Source organism: Mixophyes fleayi, chromosome 8 (genome assembly GCF_038048845.1).
Source record: "Mixophyes fleayi isolate aMixFle1 chromosome 8, aMixFle1.hap1, whole genome shotgun sequence".
Classification (NCBI taxonomy): domain Eukaryota; kingdom Metazoa; phylum Chordata; class Amphibia; order Anura; family Limnodynastidae; genus Mixophyes; species Mixophyes fleayi.
Genome location: NC_134409.1, coordinates 110,519,939 through 110,547,014, shown reverse-complemented (window position 1 = coordinate 110,547,014; position 27,076 = coordinate 110,519,939).

Sequence of the window (27,076 nt, the reverse complement as noted above, 5' to 3'; positions counted from 1 at the left end):
TGAAAACAAAAAAATGGGACTACCGTGCCTTAATCTGCAACTGTGAGGGTGACCAGTCCCCATGTAATTTTCAGACATCCCCGGTTTGCCACTTTGGAGACATCTCGTCCCAGACTTTCTTGCTGCCAGCCTAATGGCCAAAGGACCAAGTGACGTACCATCTGCGTACATAGGCATCTACACCTGATTTTAGCCAAGAAACGCAATGAGAATTCTTGGAATTACTATATGTTAAGTGTCGATATGCACATAGTACTCCCTAGCCACTACAGTATTCTATTTTTACTTTCGAGGCTGAGTCAACTCCTGTGTGATTGCTGTTTGTATGTTTATACTTAGACCTGCTTAGCAGAGGAGCATTATTGATTAAATCCTGTTATCATAATAGTGTAGGTGGCTACAGATCAGGAGCATCTTATGTGGCCATTATTAGACTAGTTATGCTTGCAGAAGAATTGAAAACATCTTAGCTGCTATGATTACCAACCTACAAATGTTAACAAGGAACATAAACTTTTGAAATAAATGGAGAAATAATAAAATACACAGGTGTGTGCTAGATTAAGAGTACAGTGACCTTCAACTTCACTCTCCAGTAGGTACAAGCCAATTTGGTATGCACATATGGCAGTTGCACAAAGGGGGCACAGTGGGATCATCACTTAAATTCCGACCCAGATCCTGTGTGTGGAGTTTGTATGTTCTCCATAAGTTTGCTTAGGATTCCTCCCACAGTCCAAAAACATACTGGTAGATTAATTAACTGCTGTCAAACAATGGACCTGTCACTCACCGGACTGTGAGTGCTACTTCTCGTGTGTTTAGGAACCGTGGCCGTCCGCCATCCTGAGGGTCTGCGCATGTGCAGCCCTTTCAAGCCTTCAGTATCTGTTGCTTTTCATTAATTGGCTGATCAGGCAACACTCCCTATTTAAATCACCTGTGGTCAATACCTCGTTGCCTGATCTTGGAGTCTCATTCCCATGAGCCTCTGAAGGTGTTCCTGCGTTTCCTCGTGTATTCAGCTCCTGCTGATTCCTGTTATTTCTATTGTGGTTTCCAGACCACTTCAACTTTCCTGTGTTCATCGTGTCTACACCATCTGATTCCTATCCGCTGCCTCCGTTGTTTCTACAGAGTTGCTACTCACTTCAACTCTCCTGTGTTCATCGTATCTACACCAGCTGATTCCTATCCGCTGCCTCCGTTGTTTCTACAGAGTTCCTACTCACTTCAACTCTCCTGTGTTCATCGTGTCTGCACCAGCTGATTCCTATCCGCTGCCTCTGTTGCTTCTACAGAGTTCCAACTCATCTCAACTCTCCTGGGTTCATCGGGTCAGCGCTCCGCTGCTTCCATCTCTGCTACTGGAGTTCAGACCGCCTCAACTCTCCCGTGTTCTTCAAGTTCCAGTTCCATTTACTACTGCTTCCAGAGTATTTCCTCGTTCATGATGGTTTACCTGCCGTGCGCTGCACCAACTTGATTACCGCTTCCACCTTCCAGTGATCTCTCCTCCTGCCGGCCTTCAGCCGTTCAGGTATTCCTGCATGTCTCTCTGACAGCCTACTCTCCTGAACCGCGGTATGCATACTTCTCATTGACTTTGCTTGTGTATTGCATATCTAGCTGGACTGTGTTGTGTTCTCCTCCGGAGTCCTCTATCCACTGAGACTATTGCTACCATTGACTTTGTCTCCTATTTGCCTGGATTGTTATTGTGACTTTGTATACTTTAGCAGTGCTGCTCTGTTATCATTGTATTGTGATATCATCGTGGGATCTAGTTCTGTGTACCTGTGTTTACTCTGCATAGCATTCATCTCCTCGTGCCCTCCTCACATATATATTGCAGTGGTACAACTTGCTATATGCAGACCACTGATTCCAGTTCCCTGTGACACCAGTTTCAAGTATCCTCTCACATAGCAGTGGTACAGCTTGCTATACGCAGACCACTGACTTCCCTGTTATCTACCTTCATCTGGATTCCATTCCTTTACCTAGACAGCGGTACAACTTGCTATATGCAGACCGCTGACTCTCACTACCTCCTCGCTACTTCTGGACATTCCTCCTCACTATAGCAGTGGTACAACTTGCTATATGCAGACCACTGACTACCCTCACGTTTCCTTGTCCATCCAGTTCCTCGTGTTCAATTATATACTCTCTACCAGTGCTGCTAGTCATAGACTTTCCTCGAGCATTCTCTCACCATCTGCTGTTCCTCCAGTTTCGTTGTCACCCTGCTACCAGAGTACCTATTACCATCTATATTACTCTGGTAAGCCAACATCTGGTGATTTCCTGGGCAAAGACTCCTAGTGCCCGTGACAGGACCCTAGTGTGTGTGTGGTAGGTTATTTAGATTGTAAGATCCAATGGGTCAGGGAATTATTCAATATTTTCTGTACAGCGCTGAGTAATATAGGGATGCTATATGAGTAAACAATAATAAATAAATACCTTGGCTATAATTTGTGGCTCTGCATTGCCACCTGTTGGCCAACATAAGTTCTGTCTTTTTTCCTAACATCTCAGGCTCTTTTATTTAAGGAAATTTCTGCATCTTTTGCCAGAAATTCGAGCCACAACTCTAGGCAATGAGCTGTCTAATTAGAATATGAGTATTTGCTGCTCCAACCATCACATGTCATCCACTTCTCAACCTATGGCTCATTACTTTTGCTGAGCACGAGTTAACTGCATTAGTGTCCTTAATAGTGCTTCCATATACAATAAAGTGATTTTATGCAGTAAGATATTCTAATGAGCTATGAGGTTGTTTATAGGAACATTCCCAGTTTAGTGAGCTGTCAAAGAGCCTTTTACTCTGAATTCCTGCTACATGTGCAGAGTCTGTATGTTCCTAATAAATTTGACTAGATATGTTTATAATTGTATTTACCATAGTTTAATAATAACTGGCATACTGGCAAACTGGCATAAACAACCTTAATATGCTGTTAATAAAAATCAACTTTTTAAATACATTTTTTTATGTAAATCCCCTGATTGATAATGATTTGCAAATCATGCAGTTTGTTTTTGTATTAGAATGGAAAAGAGGCACATACTAAAGCTATTCTAACACATTCATTTTTCTTTGGGGAAATTTAGCTAATTCCAGTAAATGGACACATTTCCCATCCTTCTTGTGATTAATTCACTTGGTCAATGAAATCCTCTTATGGGTGACCAGACTTTATTGCAACAGAGACTATAATCACACAGGATTAAAACCTGACAGTACAGTGTTAGTTATATTTAGATTCATCATTTTCATAGTGCACGAGCATTTGGGTATTGGCATACCATATATGTGAAAAGCCTTCTAAGTGTTACTTATGATATTATTTAACTATTTATTTTTATACCACAATAGAGCTATGCCAATTGCTCGTCCCTGTAAATGTCACCTTGCATTCCATCTATCTGTAAGAAACTTACCTGCTCCACGCTCCTATTTCCATCCTGTCTGCCTCCAGCGGGGAATTTGAACTTCCCCTTCCTATACAAGAATTACTCTGACAGAGTAACAGGTTATCCAGCGTCTGACTCCCATGTACCTTCTAAGTGCTTGTTCTCCCTTTGATTTGTGCCTACTTCATACTATTTATGTCCAGAAATAGTATAATTCACTACCTTGGCTCATCTTGTGACTTCGCTTCTGGAATCTCCCTGTGTACTGCTGCCCTCTGATTAAGTCTACCAGACCTCGGCTATCATCTGACTACGTTCTTGGAATTTTCCTGTGTAGTGCTTCCTTCTGATTAAGTGTACGGATCTCGGCTTATCCTCTGACTACGTTCCCGGATTCTCCCTGTGTATGGCTGCCATCTGATCCGTGTATGAGTCCTTGGCTTGTCCTCTGACTACTCTCCCAGATTCTCCCTGTGTACGGCTGCCATCTGATCCGTGTATCAGTCCTCGGCTTGTCCTCTAACTACTCTCCTGGATTCTCCCTGTGTACGGCTGCCATCTGATCCGTGTATCAGTCCTCGGCCTATCCTCTGACTACGCTCCCGGATTCTCCCCATGTACGGCTGCCATCTGATTCATGTATCAGTCCTCAGCTTAGCCTCTGTCTACACTCCCAGATTCTCTCTGTGTACGACTGCCATCTGATCCGTGTACCAGACCTCAGCTCATTCAGATACTGCACAGTCCTACCGTACTTCTCTCAGGTACTGTTCCTTATTTTTTGGTCTCTGGTAGTCGCTTTCTCCTATCTGCCTCTCACGCCAGTGGGCTGGACCCTTCCCAACACAGGTTTTTTAAGCAAAATTAAATGGGACAGCCTTCACAGGGGCAGTGTTGATGCTAAGAGGGGGCAGGGATGTCTCCTGGGTGTCACTATAGTTTGCTCTCAAATATTCCAAAAGTTTTGACCTTTGCTAACTCTCCACAGATATATTCCAGAGACATAACTCCCCCTTCAATAAACCAATCATAATCTCCCACACATTTAAATACCAAACATGATGGATTTATCACAATGTGACATACCTTTCCCAAAGTCATGTGATTGTAGCTGTTTCATGATATCGCGAGTATCTGTCATTCACAATCCTGGTGTGATTTCTGCCCCTCAGCATAGAGTGGCACCCAGATTTCCCAAAATGTAAACTATGAAGACATTTTCCTTTGAAGTTCATATTTCTATATACCTGTATAGGCAACCTTCAAATGCTGCCTTTGTCTGAAAGTATGTCAAGCTGTGAACAGCCCCACAAAGTCTATTCAGGTGTCCAAAAAACTAACTTGTGTCAGGATATAGCTCACAACATGGGCCTTTGAAGCTGCTACAGGTGACACTGCTATCTTCTAACACTGGGATGTGCAAAGTCACTGAATACACACACAACAGACTTTCTGACTTCAAATTTTACACTTTAGTAGCTCAAGTTATCAATCGATTCATTTGATATACTATATTTAGACTGCAGTTATGGTTTAGACCTTATTCCCTACAATTATGTGATGGGTTAACCCTTATAACTAAGTTCTCTATGTTCACAACAGTTGCCTATAGCAACAAATCAGATTCTAGCTATCATTTTGTAGAAAATACTAAATAAATGTTAACTAGAATCGGATTGGTTGCTATAGGCAACATCTCCGCTTTTCAAACCCACAGGAAACTCTCAGCTTGATACATTTACCCCCAGATCTGACTTAATAGTTCCACTTATAAAATAAAAAAAATAAAATCAATGTGTGTCACTTGTGACTCTTTTCTGGTTCATTAACAGTCTTTCATATATTTAGTCTCTGGAACTATTTATACTATAAAACAAGCACTATCAAAATACAGTGCAAAACCTCAATTTTTGCCTGGTACATGACCTCCTTTAGATGGCTGATTTAGAAGCAAAGATTATTTAACTCTTTGTGCTGTAGATAATCTGATAAATTTTTACGTTTTATAATCAAAATGAAATGTAACGATCGGCAAAGTATTTTATTACTAATTGCAGGAGGGGTATGAATTAAATAATGTTTATGTATATTACCGTATCTGTGAGCTAAACCCGTTGGTATTTTACCTTTCTCCAGCAGCTAAAGTCATTAGAAAGACATCATATGCACAAAGCTTGTTAAATGATCATATAATGAGATGAGTTCCTCTCTTATTGCCCAGGGCACAATAACTCACGACTCTTACTTCAATCAATTACTACTTGTGGCTCTAAACAAATATATGGCATCAATCCATTATTTTGTCTGTGTTATTTTGAGTCTTGAAATATCTTTTCCAGATACCATAACCATAAAATAGCGATTGGTTAATGGGCTGATCTTGTGTGTGTTCTCAATGCAGATCAATGAATGTATATAGTGATGCAAATGTTTTGTGAAGCATTCACATACAGTGCTGTACACATAACAAGTTCACATCTATGTTAGAACTGAAAGGACACTATAAATTACGTTTCAATGTTTTTATTATTTTATTTATATAGCTGCAGCATATTTCACGGTTACTGTACAGTACAATTTTATTTAAGTACATCATTTACATCTGCCCCAGTGGGTCTTGGAATCTAATTTCTCTACCGCAAATGTAAATTATGATACATGTAAACAGGTAAATTTGTGAATATAAATATGTAAATACAGCCAAGATGTAGACAGAGGTTAACATATGCTTATACCAGCACACTGTTGATGAGCTTTCTTGATTATTTTACATGATCAAGCACCAAGTATATATTTGTAATGATCCAGGCTGATTGAGACAGTGGTTTCAGGCTGCGGGATTTGAGTAGCAACATGTAGGAAAGTAGAGCACAAGCTCTTTGGGACAAAGTCTCTTTCCTTTTGTATTCTGATACTTTATGTGAACTTGTTGATGCTTCCAATTTATTTGTCATTTATTTTGTAAGGTGCCACGTTTAGAGTTAGACACATTTGCATTCAAAATATACACGTAAAATGCAGGCCAATGTGTTTATTTTGAGTTGCGCAAATCACAAGGTACGTGCAACTCAAAATAGTATGGTGAATGCATCCACATAAAGATACATTTAAAGTGTCTCAAGATACGCTTTAAGTTTGTCATGATAAGGCCACGTACTGGAGATGCAAGCCATCATCACGTGTTTATTTATTTCATTATTTTTATTTATTTTTATATCAAAGCAAGCGTCATTTTTGCCCCATTTAGCTAGAGCTGTGCTGATGGAAATGATCATCAGCACAGATCTTTGCACCAGGGGCCAAAAATGACTATTCTGAGATGTAAATTGAGCATTAAAAACAGGACTGTCTGGAAAAAAAACAGGAAACATCGAAGCTATACTGGAACAAAACTCGTTAGTCTCTACTGAATGCTGGTCAATAGCTCTGACAGCAGTGGGGCCTACTGGTAAGAGGGTGTGGCATTGAGTAAATACATTCTTAGGCAGATAAGGGTGGGTTTAGCAGAATGGGTTGACTTCTGTCTGCCAAATTATGCACTTTAAGGACCTCATTTAGAGTCGGACGCAAAGTCCGTTTTAGGCGCATCCAACAAAAAAACACTATCACGCATGTGCAGAAAGCATCAAATCCGCCTGCATCTTGGACGCAATTAACTCTTGCAACAGCTTGCGACTCACTACGAGAGAATGGGAGGACTGCGGAATTGTGAAGGCGTGACTATGTAAATACATCCTAGTTGCAGTGAGCCGCAGACACAACACACGTCAAAACAGGCTGTTAGCTAGCTGTAGGAACTGCTCGCAGCTCGATAGGGTTTTAAGAGTGGAACGCAACTGGGGTTGCTTGCCACTCGTAATACCCTACCAAGCTGCGGCACACTGCCACTCCTACACTTCTTAAATGTACTTTGCTTCCAACTCTAAATGAGGTCCTAAATGTACAACTATACAACTGTTAGCATTGGGCTGTGCATCACTAGATGCGGGAGCCCGAACATTTCTTGGGGCCTAGCCCTGGAGGACTGAGTAGCCCGGCTTGTTAGGGAAGGGAGGGGAGAATTAACACTTTGCAGTTTTCCCTAAACCGCATATGATTTTAGGGTTTTGAAAATGTCACACATCGATGCATGTCACTGGAGATTTGACTTTTCAGCTGCCAAAACACTGGATAGTAAATCTAGAGGCTTAAATCACTTGTCATGTGTGCCAGTTTCAAAACCACCATGAAAATTACAACTAAGTAAATTTTCCTCTAAGCCTGTTGTTGTTGCATTGTGCTAACCAATAAGAGCTAATATGGAAATGCTTGCACTTAGTTTTTCCATTGCCTTATTAAAAAAACCTGATCGTGCTGTGAGCATAAATGTTCTACAACTTATTACAACTAGAGATGAGCAGTTGCAGTGAAAATTTGCGTAAATCCAACTTTGTTGCTTCACAGAAGTGCAAAGTTTCGGTGAATCTTCAAGCTCCTCTCTTGCTCCGGTTTAGTTATCTATAAATAGAACACGATAATGGTCAATGCATTCTGCTTTGTAGTATAATTGGGGTAGGCGCAGGATAAGTTTAACACAGAAAAAGTATTACACAAACAATAAATACAGCAGCTGAATTTCATACAGCTGATCTTGATTTAATATATCAGAATTAATATTACTGTTTTTTTTTCATTTGTTTTGCTCACAAGCTAATGGCTATCACACATATGGATCACTGTGAAAATTTCCCTGTACTGTTGGATTAAGCAACTGCCTTATAAAGGAGCGTCTGTGGTGAGTTGCACTTGTGTTTTGCTGGTCAGACTTTCTGTCTCACACTTCTCATTCTGTGCATACTGCAATTTGCAGCATATGTGCAGCAGCTGAAATTCATACAATGCTGCTGATTTTGTGTACCAGAGGAATTACCATACCGATTACTCATTATTGCCTACTGGATTGCAGCTAACAAATATATTGATCAATTGTGAGAATGACTCCATTTCATTCGTATAACTGTTTGGGACAGTCATTGTCCACCGTTTAAGCGCACTATTCTGATATATTTTTTTAATAATAATTAATTATATATAGACATGCTGGAACAGAAAAGAGTGGGGTTAAAATGAATTCCTAAAACATGTCATACCATCGTATGGAGAAACCTATTTAACAAGCATCGCAGAGATACGTGTACTGCCGCAATGCTTTCTCTGCTACCGCTATCTTAGACATTGAATGAAGAAGTTTTTCAATGTTCTTTTTTTTTTTTAATTTTGAATATCTTTTAATCTAAATTTACCTTTTTTATTTATATATTTCTTCTTACCAAATTTGGTCTTTCTGTTCCACTGTGCATATGCAAACTGGATAGCTAACTCATGCATGCACGTATATGTGAAGACTGACCCAGCAAATTATTAATGCTCCTTTGGTGCCCAAAACCTTTAACTCTGCTGCCTTGTGTAACAGAGATAGGACACATGCAGCACAATCAACAGGCAAAATATAAGACATTTTCATACTCCATAAACTTTTTTTGATGTAATGGCCCATTTAGGCAGTCAGAAGCCAAAGGCAAAAGATAATCTTCAATGTTTGCATAGATTTAGTTGGTTTGAACATCAATATGAAACCATCCACTGGCTGTACTGAGATTAAGGGTAGAGGCTGTTCAGCACAGGGAATGCTCACTTAACTATAAAGACCAGAAGAAAACACGTATTTATAGTCACTATTATCTTCCATTAGCAGCAGTGTAATACATCAGTAATTCTCTCAACCACCTATAAGTGTATGGAAAAAATCAGGTTAGCCATGAACACTCACAGTTGCCAGTTAAGCTTGTTTACAGTGTCAAAAAATATTTTCCATATAGATTCTGGTGCCCACTGGGTACTTCCGACATCATTCAGAGAAATTCATAATTTTGCTGCCTTCAAACTAGAATTACAGAGGTTCAACTAGTGACAAAATAATATTTTGCTGTAGCAAACACCCATAACAATATACAGAGTACAGATATAGCAAATATGAGTATTGGAAATTTGGCAAAATGTTATGGTCCAGACACAAAGGTATACATTTTCTCTAATTATCATAGTATTGATACATTGATACAAACAAATTGTTCAATCATTATTTTTTTTTTTAACCTGAGCTAATGTACAGCGACATTTCTCATAAATGACTGCTTGACGTACTTGTGGGTTTAAAATAGAGATCAGTGATGGTTTTTTTTGTGTGTTTTTTTTACAGGTATCCAAGTTATGTTCAACATGCTGTGAACACAGTTTAATATTGCCTTGTAGACATAACTCAGCTCTAACTATAGTGTGTAACGTAACCTAAAGGGATATGACAGGGTGTGGGCAGCCAAAACTTGGGAAACTGAGCTATTTTTATGGGGTTAGCAATGTATTATATAATGTTCTGTGTGACATTAAACCATTGCCAAATGCATTAGTGTGAGGAAGAATATGACGCGGAGAAATAGGGACAATTTTATTTAGTTTTTTATTTAACGTCCAGTACAAGGTGTCTCTAAGTGGTTGATTATAATAAGGATGGATATAGCGACCACCTGGAGGTTGGAGGACCATGGTTCTGGCCTCGTCCACTCATCCATGGTCATCATCATCATCATCACCATTTATTTATATAGCGCCACTGATTCCGCAGCGCTGTACAGAGATTCCATTCACATCAGTCCCTGCCCCATTGGAGCTTACAGTTTAAATTTCCTAACATACATACACACACACAGACACACGGACTAGGGTCAATTTGTTAGCAGCCAATTAACCTACTAGTATGTTTTTGGAGTGTGGGAGGAAACCGGAGCACCCGGAGGAAACCCACTCAAACACGGGGAGAACATACAAACTCCACACAGATAAGGCCATGGTCGGGAATTGAACTCATGACCCCAGCACTGTGAGGCAGAAATACTAACCACTAGGTCACCATGCTCCCCATGGTCCTATCAGAGTTATATGCAAAGGAAAATGGATGCTAGTAACTGCGCATATCGATAGCTTACTGATGGTCCACCTGGTCATACCTCCATAGCCTGCTCACACAGTTATGGCATGCAGGTCGTTGTGCTGTATGTATTTGCACGTGGATTGTGGGAGCTGTGGGCTCTACTAAAGCCCAGTATTTATCACACTCTTTCTTTTATGATAGATGCAGCACAGGGACAAGCACAGGATTTCAACAAATTGATTCTAAACACTTGATTCCAGAACGAATGCTAAAAAAAAACAAAAAAAAAACACTAGCTGCAATAATGCTAAAAATAGAAAAGTACAATGTATATATACATGTAATAACCTATGTTAAATAAAGAATATGAGTCAGAAAGTAAGCTGTACATTAAAAAAAACACATTAACATTAATCTCCTTTAACTACATTATTCTTGAGCATCTTACCAAAATAATATAATGTAATACCTTGTAAAGTAATAGAACAAAATGAATACTAATCTCCTACTCACATCCAATTAATTAAAAAAAAATGACTGTTACAGTTACTCACCTACTATAGATTATCACAAGTAACTTAATTTACGGCATTTTCCTTTTCTCTAAAGTCACAGAAATACTAGAGCCGAAAGTGATAACAATCATGATGGCTGTTTTGTAGAATCTAAAGTTCATTAAAACTATAGATGGTCACTGACCCCCGTGTTTTGGTCTTGGATTCGGTTTTGGATCTGGATTACCTTCGTGTTTTGGTTTTGGTTTTGGTTTTGCAAAACCGCCCTTGCGTGTTTTGGTTTTGGTTTTGGTTTTGTTTGGTTTTGTTTTGCTATTTTTGAAAAAAATACATTTTTTTTGGTATAAAATAGCCTAATTTAGTGCTCCACCACTTTCTTAGATAAGTGAGGTAATTCTAAAGCTAATAAATTATGAAAAAAACAGTTTAATCCCTGGTAGGCCGTCCTTAATTCGAACACTTGTCTGCAAATTATACAGACAAACATGGTTGTCTACCTCCTCCATCTTTGATTATTGGCAATGTAGCCATCCTCTTTGGGTGTATATTACACCCTCCACTTGTAGTTGAATATTAAAAAAGCAGCCTGCACAGACTGTGGAACTAGAAAGTAAAATTAAATGGACCACGGTAGTTTGGTGGCTATCTTTGAACCCCCCCCCCCCCCTGCCCTCCACTTGTAGTTGAATATAAAAAAAGCAGCCTGCACAGACTGTGGTACTAGAAAGTAAAATTAAATGGACCACGGTAGTTTGGTGGCTATCTATGCCCCCCCCCCCCCCCCGCCCTCCACTTGTAGTTGAATATAAAAAAAAGCAGCCTGCACAGACTGTGGAACTAGAAATTCGAATATACAAAGAAATGGACAAAGGCAGTTTGGTATCTGTCTGCATCAGATCCCCTCTCCACTAGGAGTAAAATAGAAAACTATTCAGCCGTTATATAATCTAGAATATAAATAGAAATTGAGAAAGGCAATTTGGTATCTGTCTGCATCATAATCATCAACATCCTCATTAGCGCCCTCGTCACCTCCACAAATCTCCCCCTCATCCTCTTCTATTTCCAAAAGTGTCATCCTCACTTGGTGTATCACCGGCTACACTCGGGCTGTTCAGGCACACATCAGCAGAACTGCTGAAAGGGCCCTTCTTTATGGGTACACTAACAGAATGGTCACAATTAGACATCCCACTGTTGGATGGACTCTCCACAGGGATTGGTGTCATTTCTGATTCAGAGCAAACATTATCCTCTAATGCCTTACTGTTATCTTGCAGCTCGGCTTTGACACGTAACAGTAGTTGTGCACCAATTGTAGACTCGGTAACTTTTTGGGATCTGCCACCAATAGCCAAAGGTGAAGGCCTCATTCTCTCTTTGCCACTGCGTGTGTAGAATGGCATGCTTGCAATTTTTTTTTTTATCGGCACTTAACTTTTGCTCAGTTACACTTCTTTTTCGCTTCGAGGAGTGCTAAAAATTATTTGGTAGATACTGCTGACAGATATGACTTTTGACAGCCAGAAATATTTATGCACAATTATGGGGGACACCCCAAAAGCACCGAGGAGTGCTAAAAATTATTTGGTAGATACTGCTGACAGATATGACTTTTGACAGCCAGAAATATTTATGCACAATTATGGGGGACACCCCAAAAGCACCAAGGAGTGCTAAAAATTATTTGGTAGATACTACTGACAGATATGACTTTTGACAACCAGAAATATTTATGCACAATTATGGGGGACACCCCAAAAGCACAGAGGAGTGCTAAAAATTATTTAGTAGATACTGCTGACAGATATGACTTTTGACAGCCAGAAATATTTATGCACAATTATGGGGGACACCCCAAAAGCACTGAGGAGTGCTAAAAATTATTTGGTAGATACTGCTGACAGATATGACTTTTGACAGCCAGAAATATTTATGCACAATTATGGGGGACACCCCAAAAGCACTGGGGAGTGCCAAATATTAACAAAAAATAATAAACCTCTATCCTCCTCTCTTCTCTAGCGATTTTTGTTAGAGCAATTGCAAGAACAATATTGTATTCTCTGTCCCTGCTCTAATCAGCCTGTGACTACACCCTGCTCTCTCCCTCTGTCAAATGGCGATGGATTGCTGTGGAGGCGTGTATTTATAATGTTGAAGTATCGCGAGAACCGAGCCCCGAGATCCGACGACGTCACAATGATGTTCAGCCTCGATTTGGATTCGGAACGGGCGGGAGGTGCTCAGCTCGGTACTCGGATACCCAAAGTTCGGGTGGGTTCGGTTCTCGGGGAACCGGACCCGCCCATCTCTAATTAAAACATTGACATATCCCCTCAAAAAATTGGTCTTAGACAGACTGCAGACTGTAATATTTTCATTTAATGAAGACAGAAGGATGAGGTTCCAAGAAGCAGCTTCTTCCTTCAAACCACAGAACTGTCATGATCAGGCCTGGCGCTCCCATTAGGCAAGGTTAGGCAGTTGCCTAGGGCGCCGGGCTCTGGAGGGCGGCACTGAAGCGGGGGACCCAGTAATAATTTAGAAATAAATGCTGGCTACAGACAGAGGGGAGAGAATGGAGGCTGCAGACAGAAGGGAGAGAGCGGAGGCTACAGACAGACAGAGGGGAGAGAACTCAAAATAATTGAGGGCAGGCCCATGGCGATCGCACCGCCAGAATTTATTTCTAAATTATTACTGGGTCCCCCGCTTCAGTGCCGCCCTCCAGAGCCCGGCGCCCTAGGTAACTGCCTAACCTTGCCTAATGGGAGCGCCGGGCCTGCTCACAAATGAAATTTGCAACAGAATTATCATTCAGATTTATTTTAACTTAATTGGTTACTTATGAATATTATGTTGAACTGTCTCCAGGTGTCCAGATAAGCTGTAGCATCAAGTGAATCCACAATATGCTACAAAGTTTGTATATTACCACGTTAAACAATATGCTGCACTCAAAGTAACTAAAATGTGTTTATTTAACTAAATCTGTCTCATTCCATTGAAATTAATATTCTTATATTTTACTTTTAAGCGTCACAAAATTCTTTAGTGCTGTACTTTGGGGAATTACAGCATTGTACAAAGACATAGCAAACCAACGGGCAAAATATAAAACACACAAAGGCATCAATACAGGACATTCAAGAAGCATTAATGCAAGATTAGCATGACATTACAGATAATAATGTACATAACACAATATAGGCACAGTCTATAACAAACAAGTGGCAAGAGGCAAATACAAAGATGGATGAACTTAAAAGACAAGAAGACACAAGGAGAGAGGCCCCTACTTTAGCAGTGTTTAGACAAGGGTTTCTCAACCTGTGATAAATATATCCACAGGGGTACATGAGATGAAGGAGGACAGTTATTAGGTAATGATATAAGGATATATGTTTGGAAGAAGTAAATAGAGTGTAATGGTGTAAACAAAAAAATCAGTTATAGTCATCTGTTAATGATATTGTCATTAATGACAAAACACTAAAAAAAAAATCATTAAAATACATTTATTAGGATTTTGTGAATGTCTACTGTACATAATAAACATTTTTACAGTAGCCCCTGATGGAAAACGCCTATTATAGCATGCATAAGGGACTGTCATCCCTAGTACTCAGCACTTAGACTAGCCCTGTAACTGGAGCAAGAGATGCGACAGAAAACAGGTAACTTTGAGATGTTCAAAGCTTGAATCGGCCGTAGCTGCGTGTAGCACGCCCTTACTACATTGACAACGTACACCCTATTCACTACTGTATCTCATTTTAATAATAACTAATCCAGCTGCATCTCTGCATCTCTGCTGTGCTATCACAAGGAATACCGTCATTATGCCTGTACTATCTGATGTTTTATGTGTTCATCTTGCTCCACAAATCTTTTCGGACAGGTGCCAATCTATGTATGTTAGCGCAAACCAAGGCACTCAGTGTGTCCGAAACTGCAGATTGACGGTTTTGCGCTTCACATATGATTTTCAAAGCATTTTCAACAATGGAAATAATTCATGAATAGCACTTATTAATTGTTTGGCTTGTTTTTTTTTCATTTTTTTAATAGCAACAATTTTTTGCAAGTCTCTACAATTCAGAAGTAAACTATTCAGTATTCTGATAAACAGGTAAAAATAAATATGAACAATTATTAAAAAATATATTAACAGGATAGTGTTTTTTGTTTATATTACATCCACAAGTTCCAATTGTTTTGCATTGGGGAAGTGAACTATTTGTCACTTGGAGGCCTATTTATGAATGTCTACATTGTTTATTACTTTTTGCAGCGATAAGAAATGCTTTTTTCATAGTAATTTTTCATTCATGCTTGGACAGCACATCCATTCTAATGCAATAGCTCAACTGATGAGAGAACCAGTAAGCTGTGAGCGAAAAAGCTAGCGTGCTCCTAAGGAAGGAAAGGAGAACCGTGCAGCCTGATATTGAAGGGATCTCAAAAGGTCCCTCTACCCAATGTACTCTCCTCTCCTGCAGTAAGGTGGCCATTGAATTTCATCTTCAGATGACATTAGCAATTGACTACAAGCTCCAAAATAGGCAAGATTTTTGGAACTTAATAAATTACTCCAGTATTTCCCCACAGAGAATCCGACGGGCAGCAGTATTGAATATTAGTCCATTGAAGCAGGTGATATCTATTCTATTCTGTTCTATTCTATTTCATTCTTTATACTTCTGTTAAATGGCTTGGATATTAATATTTGCCTTGATCTTACGAAAACAGCCATTCTTGTCCTCCTCAGGTGAAGGGTTATGGGAAGGTCATAAGGGACAGATAGAAAGACCTGCAGCAAAATGCAGAAGACAGATAAAATAGCAGCATTTTATTTAGTTTGACTCTCCAACTTTTTATTTTATGAATTCCGGAAATAGCACGTACGACTGGAAAAGAAATAATAAAGAACATTCGTACTAAGAAAAGAGAACAACTTCTGCCAAACTTGTCTGCGTCTCAAGGAGGAAAACAAAAACGTCATTTGACCGAGTTTGATACAAGCTTCTTTCTAACCACCAATTTGTCATAAAGTAAAATTAACATTTTTTTGTCAGAGCATTTAGCAAAATCGCTTGAAAATTGACAACATTAGATTTGAAATAATACATTTAAAAATTAATATTAGAGTAATTTTTCCATAGGATAAATACCGTTTAGATAATGATGCTTGATTCAAGTTGAGTTCTTTAAATCTGACATATATTCAAAAAAGGGTTTTCCCTGCAATACATTAAAATGCTGCAAACAGTACAACATCTTTATTGGTCAGAATGTTGTTGTTTTCCATCTCCCTTTGTTAATTTGAACATCAGCACAGATTGATTGAGAACTTTGCATTGCTAATGGCCAAGACACTTTACCATGGTGACTGTGCTCTCATCACCAATCTCAGTCACTTAGCAGCTAATTATAAAGCACTTCAAAGTATTCACACGCTTACAGAAGAGCAAAAGGCAACAATAATCCATATTACATTGTATTAGAAGACCTTTAGAGTCAGATCTATCAGTGATTCTCAGTAAGTAATGAATTGGAATCTTGGAGTTCATACAGCAATTTATTAGTTTTACTTCCTGTTTAAGGTAGATTCACATTAATACATATAAAATATAATTGAGAGTCTGTCTATGTGCTTGAAGTAAATGATAGCAAAGTAGCTGTTATAATTACCATTCCGTTCATGTGGTATAACTATAAGCATAGTAGTCCATGTGACTAAAATGAGGATTCAGAACCCATGGACAAAGAGGAAATTGTGTCTCGGAGAGCCCCCTCCATCAAGTTGTGCATTGATTTAGTTCACAGGTACTTTTATATGTCACACAAGGTGCAACATAGGACCTGGGTATGAATACCTTCCCATTTTTCAAGTTATTGTCGAAACTGAGCTATTAATAGACTGATAAAAAAATTGTCTGACTAGATTTACATTGTGGTAAAAAATAATTGCTGTTAACAAGTGAAACACAAACACATACTATTTATAAAGGGTTTATTAGCTAATTCCTTTTAAGTAATGCTCTCAATCCTCTTCCCAAAAACATCCTTAGCCCTCTACTCCTTTACTAGTCCAAGCACACAACACAAGTGCCACAGTACCCATAATATTCTTTTTTTATTACTTATAATGTTGTGCTGATCTCACATGCTCATTGGGGTCATCATGGCAGAGGGTTCAGTAATTGTTAGATCTTATGTTATTTCAAGTTTAGGAGCTCTTTATGTAGCATTTCTTGACCCCCTTTGCGCTCATTTAGGACTTTGTACATGTATGGACCACAACATTCGAATTTACAGGCCATTATTGACATTTTATTGAACACTGCCATAAAGACCTCTGGTTATTGGACTTTATTATGTTTGCATTTTTATGCATTTATTTATTGCACCATCAAGCATGTTGATTTTGCATGTTGAATTTTGCAAATGATTTATTACTATAATATTTCATACCTATACTATACACACATCCCTTGCCTTCAAATTTGTCTATTTGCGCCTTGGGAAACACTACTTTTCTGCACAATCTACACTTATATTTGCCCAGGAAAATGCAAATATGTCAACTTATTTCCAAACTATTTTCTCATTAGGACAACACCCTTTATTAATTGAAACTTTTAAATTTTTCTCCTAAAATCTTGCTCAGTTTACAAATGTTTTTATGACATGTAACAAGGAATGCCTAAAATTGCACTTGTAATAATTGCAAAGTATAACTGTAAAGAGGAAAATGCACTCCACTCTAAGTGTAGGGGTGTGAGTGGATTTATGACAGTTTTGACCATGTGTATCTGCACATAAAAATAAATGGTCACCATAGATCCATCTACTCTACCTCCACCAACTCATTATTTTTCCAGCACAAAACTATGTACACTCGTGTGTCTTACCCACTTTTTACAAGAAATGTCGATGGTCCACCAAACTCCAGCTATCTTGGCCTGCCCATGGGGTTTGCACAAAAGTAGGCACATGATGTGACAAAATAGTGTACTGAGCTTTTTCGCTTTCATAAATGACCTTCAGTGTCTCAGCACCACAGGCTAACAGTGCTCGGACTGTCAGTCCTTATTTATCAACCTGTACACTGCCCAAGCAGTAAAGTATCCCTCACATAAAGCGACTGAGTTCTGTTTGTGTGGCCTTGTGTTGATGTGTTTTTATGTCTCGGATGTGTATGAAAGCTGGAATATAACAGAAATAAGGCACACAATTTTGTTAAAAGAAACCTATTCTCCCTACTGTGTGACATTTACAAAAATGTCACATGGTTTCCATATATGTCATATTTTTCCATGTAAAAGCCTTTTACATAAAAGGGAAGAAACATACATTTGAATTGGATTCTTTTGGACCTGTAGACCTTAAGTGCTACATATTTTGGTACCAGAATTCTGGTATAGGGCTTTCCTGATTGTCCCCTAATACCCATCCCTAGTGCTTATATCAATAAGATATTGTTGATGACAGTCACTCCAGGAGGTACAGGTACAGTAGGTTTATGTCCAGTTTAATATTAAATTATTTTATTAAATTACAAGTATTCAACAGTTGTAGACAGTGTGGGTACCCCTGGTCAACTAGCATGTTCCACTGAATCGCAATAAAAAATAAACACAACATCTGAAGGGTACAACTTAAACATGGTATTCTTCTGCGTATATTGCACCATTTCTATTTATTTGCTAAATTTAACACAATGAAAATAATAAAAAACATTGACTATGTTAAATGCAAACGTCTTGGCACACTGACAGTCAATTCTTAATAACATCTCTTTCGAAGAAAATTCCAGCTTCCAAACATTTTTCGTAGCCAGTCTACATTACGAATTATTTTCTTACTCCTTCTTGTACAACTCTTCAAGCTCAGAAATATTCTAAGGTCTTTTTGAATTTCCTGCATTTTTGAGATCTCCCCACCAATTTTCAATAATATTCAAGTCTGGGGACTATAAATACCATTCTAAAAACCTAAATCTTTTCTTCAGATAAGTACTTCAAGGCTCATTTTAAAGTATGTTTTGCATCACTCTCTTGCTAAATGTAACTAATTTTAGCAATAATTTAGTCACTAACTCTGGAAGTTGGCTTTGCTGATATCTAGTTAAATCAATTATTCCATTCACCCAGACAACAGTTCTTGAGTACTGGCCGCTACAAAGCCCCAAGGCACAATACGTCCACCCCATGTCTAACAGTTGGCAAAGTGATCTTTAAATGAAATGTCTCACCTGAAACTCTCTAAGTGCATCTTATGTAGTTGTGACCAAAGGCTAGGTTTACTAACCTGCGGGTTTGGAAAAGTGGAGATGTTGCCTATAGCAACCAATCAGATTCTAGCTTTCATTTATTTAGTGCATTCTACAGAATGACAGCTAGAATCTAATTGGTTGCTATAGGCAACATCTCCACTTTCTCAAACCCACAGTTTAGTAAATATACCCCAAAAATTTTATGTTTTCTGTTTTTGTTTGTTTAAATCTGCTTTCTAAATCTGACCTATACAGGTATTTTTCCACATATTTCAGAAGATATTTGTGATTAGATCATAGGAAAAGTTTTCCTTTTTTCCTCTTCCATGTAGATCATTTGTGTATAAGCAGTAAGGCCCTATGGACCTTAGGACCTCAGTGTCGAGATCAGGACCGTGGAAAACCTTTCTGCTTGTTCTTTGCAGTAATATTGGATTTCTGCTTTGCATATTTGACCAGTTCCTATTAGAGATTTTTCTTTATGTTCAAATCCTCACTTAGCTGTTTAAAGGAGCCCATAGGTGTTAAGAGTAGGCACAACATCTTGAGAGTTTAGAATGGGTAGAGGATTTACTCATCTTTGCAACTGGCTTCATTTAAGGCCTTAAAAGTCCAAAAAGTGTTGAGGGCTTTAAAATAGTATTAATGAATCAACATGAAGAGTACCCAATATTATGCACATGCCCCAATCACTGATAATTTCAATTTGTTAAATTCAGCAAATAAATAGTTATTGTCCATTAAAGTGGGTAAATATATATCATGTTCATGTTGGTACCCTGTTGGATTGGTATAAATAAATTTTACTTAGATATTAAATAAAACATGAAATTCATATTCTGCATACAACAGGTAGCTATTTCAGGCATATTATTCATCCATTTCATACTGAAAAATAGAACTTTGATTACGGGCAGACAGATGGAACCTGCCATAGATTGATTTAGAGAAACATTCCTTAGACAGCCAATATAATGCCTCTGGTGGAGTTTTAGTTCAAACTAAAAACTTCCAAATTCTCAAGTTAACTTACATCAATAGTTTTTTTACATCAGTAGTTTTCATCCCAAATGTACACTGTGTAAATTCAGCTTCCACAATCTTTTTCTCAAAACAGCAAGAATCTTATTTCACTTGTCATTTGAACAGACTTGTTCGGCTTCTGAAGAGTTTGAACAAGTTTTATAACAGATGGGTGTTACAGGCTTTGATAGACAATCCTATTTGGATTTATCATAGGCTATGATAAATTACAGTTGTATGCAAACATTTGGGCACCCCTGGTCAACAAACATGTTCCATTGAATCTCTAAGGAAAAATAAATTAACACAACATCTACAGGGTACAAATTAAACATGGCATGTTTCTGCATATTTTTCACAATTTTTGTTTATTTGCTGAATTTAACACATTGAAATTAATAAAACATTGAATGTGGTATATTCAAAAGTCTGGGCACCCCGACAGTCAATTCTTAGTAACATCTCTATGGAGGAACTTCCAGCTTCCAAACATTTCTTGTATCCTGTAGTTTTAGTCTTGCTTTAGGAATTATCTTCCTACTTCCCTGGGAAGAACTCTTCAAGCTCAGAAATATTCTAAGGTCTTCTTATATTTCCTGTATATTTGAGAGCTCCCCACAGATTTTCAATAATATTCAAGTATGGGGACTATGAATGCCATTCTAAAACCTTAATCTTTTCCTCAGAAGAGTACTGTTTTGTTAAATATATCTAACCTAATTTAACTCCAGTTTATTCACTAACTCTGGGACATTGGTTATGTTGATATTGTTACGTCTGTATTATGGCTACCAGTAAATATTGTTTGATGCGATTAATGTGGTTCCAATGCACAAAGAGATTTCAATAGCAAAATATATCATAATTACAGCAAACTATGATGAAGTATCAGAAGGTATAACAAAACTCAAGAAAGTATAACGAATACATTCTGCATGTGCCCCTTGATCCAGGTACAGATTCAGTCTTGAAGTCTGCAAAGAGAGCTGTTATTGTCCCAGGGGCTTTCTTATATGTAGTCTGAGTTAACAAAAAAACAGTGATGATGTCACAATGTACACAAAGATAAACTAAGGTCTTTCTTCACTGGTCCAGGTTTTATGATGTTCCAGTAGAATGTGGGTCATAGGTCAGTTCAAAAGAGTTCTCTGTGCAAAGGAGGGGGCAGCTCACTCCAACTGAGCACGTCTTGCTTGAGGGAACCAACTAAATCCAGTTTAAACCAACCTATTAGCATGTGCTGCATACACTATATTAGAGTATCAATCTTATAATAATGATAACTTAGCCGCTGATACCGGATTTCTTCTGGTGAAATGAGAAATAATATTAAACCTAACACCATACATTTCTTAGGACGTCAACCATAAATACCTTTAATGTAAATTTATCTTTGTACAAATAACATTTAAGCCTTACTAATAAACTGATGTGATTTGGAACTTTATTAAATGTGTACTATTTACAAACGTAAGTGTAAATGTAAGTGTGTGTGTTGTTTACCCGTGGGATTGCGCTATAAGACGTAGCGTACTAATCGCAATCACACAGTAAACCAAAATTAATCAATTTAGCTGACTTCATCCAATTATCTGACTTCGACAATATCTAGTTAAATCAATTATTCCATTCACCCAGCCAATAGTTTTTGTGCCACTGGCTGCTACCCAGCCCCAAAGAACAATTGGTTCACCCCATGACTAACAGTTGGCAAAGTGATCTTTACATCAAATGCCTCAACTGATTTTTCTCTAAGGGGGGGTATTCAATTGTTAGCGTTAACGGGAAAAAGCGAGCGCTCAAAAAATATTACCGTTTATAAGGTAATATTGCGCGAGAAAAGCGTTAATACGGTAGTTTACTCGCGGAATTTCAGCTGGGAGCTGCGAGCTGAAATTCCGCGAGTAATTACCGTATTAACGCTAAGATTTTTTGAGCGCTCGTTTTTTCCCGTTAACTCTAACAATTGAATACCCCCCTAAGTGTCTATTATGTAGTTGTGGCCAAAAAGTTGTTTTCTGCATTTTGTTTGTTTATTTTTTAAATCTGGCTTTGTTATTTTTCCACATACTTCAGAAGATATTTGTGATTAGATTGCAGCAAAAGTTTAATTTTGACAACTCTTCCACGTAGACAATTTGCGTATAAGCAAAACTGACCTATGTACCTTAGGACTCCAGATTCAAGATCAGGACCATGAAAAACCTTTCTATTCGTTCTTTGCAGTGAAATTTTATTTCTGCTTTGCATATCTGACCAGAGGTTGTTCTCACTGTTAAGAGTAGGTGCAACATCCTGAGAGTTTAGAATGGTCAGAGGATTTACTCATCTATGCAACTGGCTTCATTTAAAGCCTAATGCATCCACAAAGTGTTGAGGCCTTTAAAATAGCATTAATGAGTCCACAGGAACAGTACTCAAACTTATGCACATTCCCCAATCACTGATAATTACAATCTGTTAAATTCAGCAAATAAATTGTAATTGTCCATTAAAATATGCAAATGTGTCATGTTCATGTTTGTATCCTGGTGCAGTCGTGTAAATGTATTTTACTTAGAGAATATATGAAACAAGAAATTTATGATTTGCACACAACTGGCAGCTATTTCAGGCATATTATTCATCTCTTTCATACTGAAAAGCAGAATTTTGATTACGGGCAGACAGATGGAACCTGCCATAGATTGATTTAGAGAATCATTCCTTTGACAGCCAATATAATGCCTCTGGTGGAGTTTTACTAAAAACTCCCAAATTCTCAAGTTGACTTACATCAATAGTTTTTTTACATCAATAGTTTTCATCCCCAATGTACACTGTGTAAGTTCAGCTTCCACAGTCTTTTTCTCAAAACAGCAAGAATCTTATTTGACTTGTCATTTGAACAGACTTGTTTGGCTGCTGAGAAGTTTGAGCAAGTTTTATAGCAGATGGGTGTTACAGGCTTTGATAGACAATTCCACTTGGAGGTCTGCACTGTGTTTAGATCTCTCATGGTCTATGATGAACTACTCTGATGACCTAAAAAAAATATTAAGCTTTAGAGAAAACGTTAAAACCAATATTTGACATTATTATATTTGAAAGGCTGTGTATCATTGAGCTGAATAATATACTTAAAATAACTAGCGTGTTTTTATGTAGCTAGAGGTATCCCCCGTCTAGTGCATTGTGCAATTGATGCTCATTGCTCCTGTCTTGTAGTATCCTTGGTTCGACCACCCCGATATCGCGCAGTGTCTACCAACGCATTATACTATGGGCTAAAGTAATCAAACATATACGCAGGAAAAACACATAAGCAGATGTAATGGAGATGTAGCAGGTAAAATGATACACAGGCACAATTAGTGAAAGAATTAGATGCCAGGTCGTCTTCTTTAAATAAATAAATCTATATCATTGATTTTTTTTCACAGTATCTATACACAGTCTCTTTACTTCACGTTTGACAAAGCACTGGCACTTAAATTACTGATGTACATTGCATCACTGCAGCATATATCACTTCTTTAAAATCCCACCCTGTATCAGACATTTCAGGTGATAAAAGATTCCTTCAAGAGCTGATCTTTACATTGGTTCTGTCAATCTAACTCTACTTCATTTCTCATTAACTGCAGAGTTTTTGGTTTCCCCGATCTCTGTTTGAATCACGAACCTGGCTGAGCCTGCTGATTCAAGCAGCGTGGATTTCCTTGCCTTTTGACACTCAGCATCCCCCACACTCTGCACCATCATATTCTGACTCACTGTAACTATCAAACAGGTAATCACGGTCTTTGTATCACTGTGATCTTTCTTCTAGTTTACACCATAGTTGCCTACTCTCCCGGAAGAATAGGCAACCTGCCAGATGCGGGGCTCATTAACACAATTTCGCCTCATTACGCCCCGCCCCCTGCTATAAAATGCAGTGAATTCTGGCATTTCCTAGCAGGGGACAGAGCTATGGCGATGACTCAGTTGTTCGTCTCCATGAACCAAACTCTCACTCCAATCACTCGCTCCAATGTGGAACCCTTGAACCTCTCTCATTTTGTGTGTTATACACTTACATTTCCGGGGGATATTACATAGATATGTCCATCATAGTCTCTTTCTCTCCTCTCTGACAAAAACACCATAACCTGTGTTTTCATCGGAGGGAGGGCTTTTATTTGTGTTGTCCAATCTATCAAGGGGTTAACTTTGATGATAACAGTGCTATCTCCGGTGATAACACTGTTATTTAATATGTAAATAATGCTTCTTTTTTTTTTTCAATTGACAATTATTTAAAAATATTTTTTATATATATATATATATATATATATATACATATTTTTTTTGTCTATTTTTAAACATTTGTTTGTCACTTAGTTTGGGCTTTCCAGTGCGCATGTGCAACCCGCCTGACCCAGAGTAGTGCTAAGATAAACCTTACGGCTCACAGCCAGTAAATGTTATTGATGAATTGCAGAGATAACATATTCTCTATCTCTGCGATAAGTGGCAATAGTAAATCCTAGTTATTGCCACATATTGATGAATAGGCCCTTAAGACCAGACACAAGGAGCAGAGTTGTTTAATAGAAATGCACTGTGTGGATATGATGATTTGTAGGAGTAGGGCAAGTGGTGTCACATTAGTTCAAATGACTACATTCTCACCTTTCTGACCTCAATCAGAACCCATTAGGACACTGCCCTAAAGATCTGGGAGGAGCCTCAGATGTCTGTAATGGAGTATGGAGGTAATTCTTTACTTTTTCAATAGCTACAGTGGAAAGCCAGGTTACCTTCATGGTTCTGATCGGAAAATGTTAATGTAGTGGTTCAGTGGTTCTATAAAGTGAGGAATATTATAAATATTCAGCCATTGGTTTGGTGACAGATTAACTTTAAGGGTACTTTATAATAAAAATAAATATTTATTTTGATAATTGTGTATGTATTAAATGACCGTTTTTTCTCACATAAAACAATGGTGATATAGACATGTTAATAATTAGGCTATCACATTGATTAATTTTGCATTAGAGCAAACAACAAATATTTACAGTGCTATAAAGTTCTCTGTAGAATGATAGTGCCCATATGTTTTATTTCATATTTGCAGGAATATGTAAGTAAAGTCTCCTTAGGACAGGGTAGAGATTATTTGTTTTGATGACCTATAAACTAATGATTACACAGAACAAATAACTGTACGCTCATTGTAATAACCACTTTAGGATATTTTGAATTTTAAGTTGTTTACCCAAATGTCACCCACAGAAATGTGTTAATTGGCTAATTAGAGGGAAACTCATATTGTAAACATGATCTGGATCAGGAGCTGCCATCATTTAGTAATTCTAAAGATTCATATATTTGTTACAAAACAGTGAGACCATTTATGACATTAAAAAACGGAGTGCATCTTTTGTGTGTGACTGTGTGTTTAACGCACCATGCCATATGGGTTCCCTGCCCAAAGTGCAATTTCAGGATCAGTCTGTGCAGACACAGTTACATGGGTTGCAAAAATGACTCAGATACAGCTGTCATCTAGAGTATAGTACAGGTCCTCTGCAATCCTCTGCAATGCAAATTTCTATATGATTGGATAAAAAACAGACACAATGTGCAAAAACACCACAATAGTGCGTTTCGGACTCTTGGACTGCACTGTCTTTATTGAGTGAATCTAAGGTCACTAAGAGTCCCTTACAAAAAGTGCAAAATAGGGACATTTTTGTAGGATGAAACCACAAACTATATGAGATGTCTGGTGGTTGGAAAACCCTTAAACCCCATGCAGTTTATGCCAAACCACATGTGGTTTATGGAGTGAAAACATGCGGCTTAACCACCTACACTACATACCAGCCCAGCCTACTCAGCATCAGGTCCGGTTCTCTAGGGTCCGGTCCTTATAGGTGATTGGCTAAGAGTCCGCTCGTGATTGTCTGGCCAGCTGCTAAGTAGGCATGCTCAATGGAGATTTTCTCAATTTGCTTACGAAATAGCTAGCATGCGGTCTCTCTTGTCTCTTTGTGGGGGGGGGGGCAAGAAAAGAAGAATATATGAATATATTAAGTATTTATTAGGGAACATCTTACATTAAAATTTATAGGACCATATAATTTTTTTAATTTGAGGCATCAATAATATATTTTTTTATTTTGACAAGGGTCACTATATACGATTTTAAGGCCTGGATCATCATGGAAAGTAAGGCAAAAAAGTAGTAAATGTGCTCTGGGGCAAACCATGTAAGGAAAATACTGGCTATTTTTTCATCTAGCACACAAATACTTGATAGCTTTATTTTTACACTGAAATTTAAAATTGATCTATGACATGCCCTATCACACCTATAAATCTGTCTTCGCATTTTAAATGTATCTTCCTCTCCAATGCAACTTAGTTTTGCCCAGGTGGAAAGTTACTCAAGGGTGCACTATATATTTTTTAAGTACATACTAGGGACAATTTTATTAATTTAACAAGGTGGGCAACACTTCTAGTGCCCGTTCTTGCGGAAGTCGAACATCATGGGGCATATTCAATTGTCGGCGGGATTGCCGAAAAATCCCGCGGTCTGCGCACGATTACCGTTATTACAGTAATCGTGCGCGGAAAATCAGTTAATACGGTAAAATACTTGCTGGATTTCAGCTCGCAGCTCCCTGAGCTGAAATCCAGCTAGATTTTACCGTATTACTTGTAGTTGTTTTTCCGCACCATGGAAAAACAACAATTGAATATGCCCCCATAAGTTTGAGCTATATTGCCTAACAGAACCAGCTGACATTTTTCTGGTAGTTGGATGCGCTCTTTAGCAAACTGCATGTTCATAAATCGCATGGTCTGTATACGTGCCATTGAAAA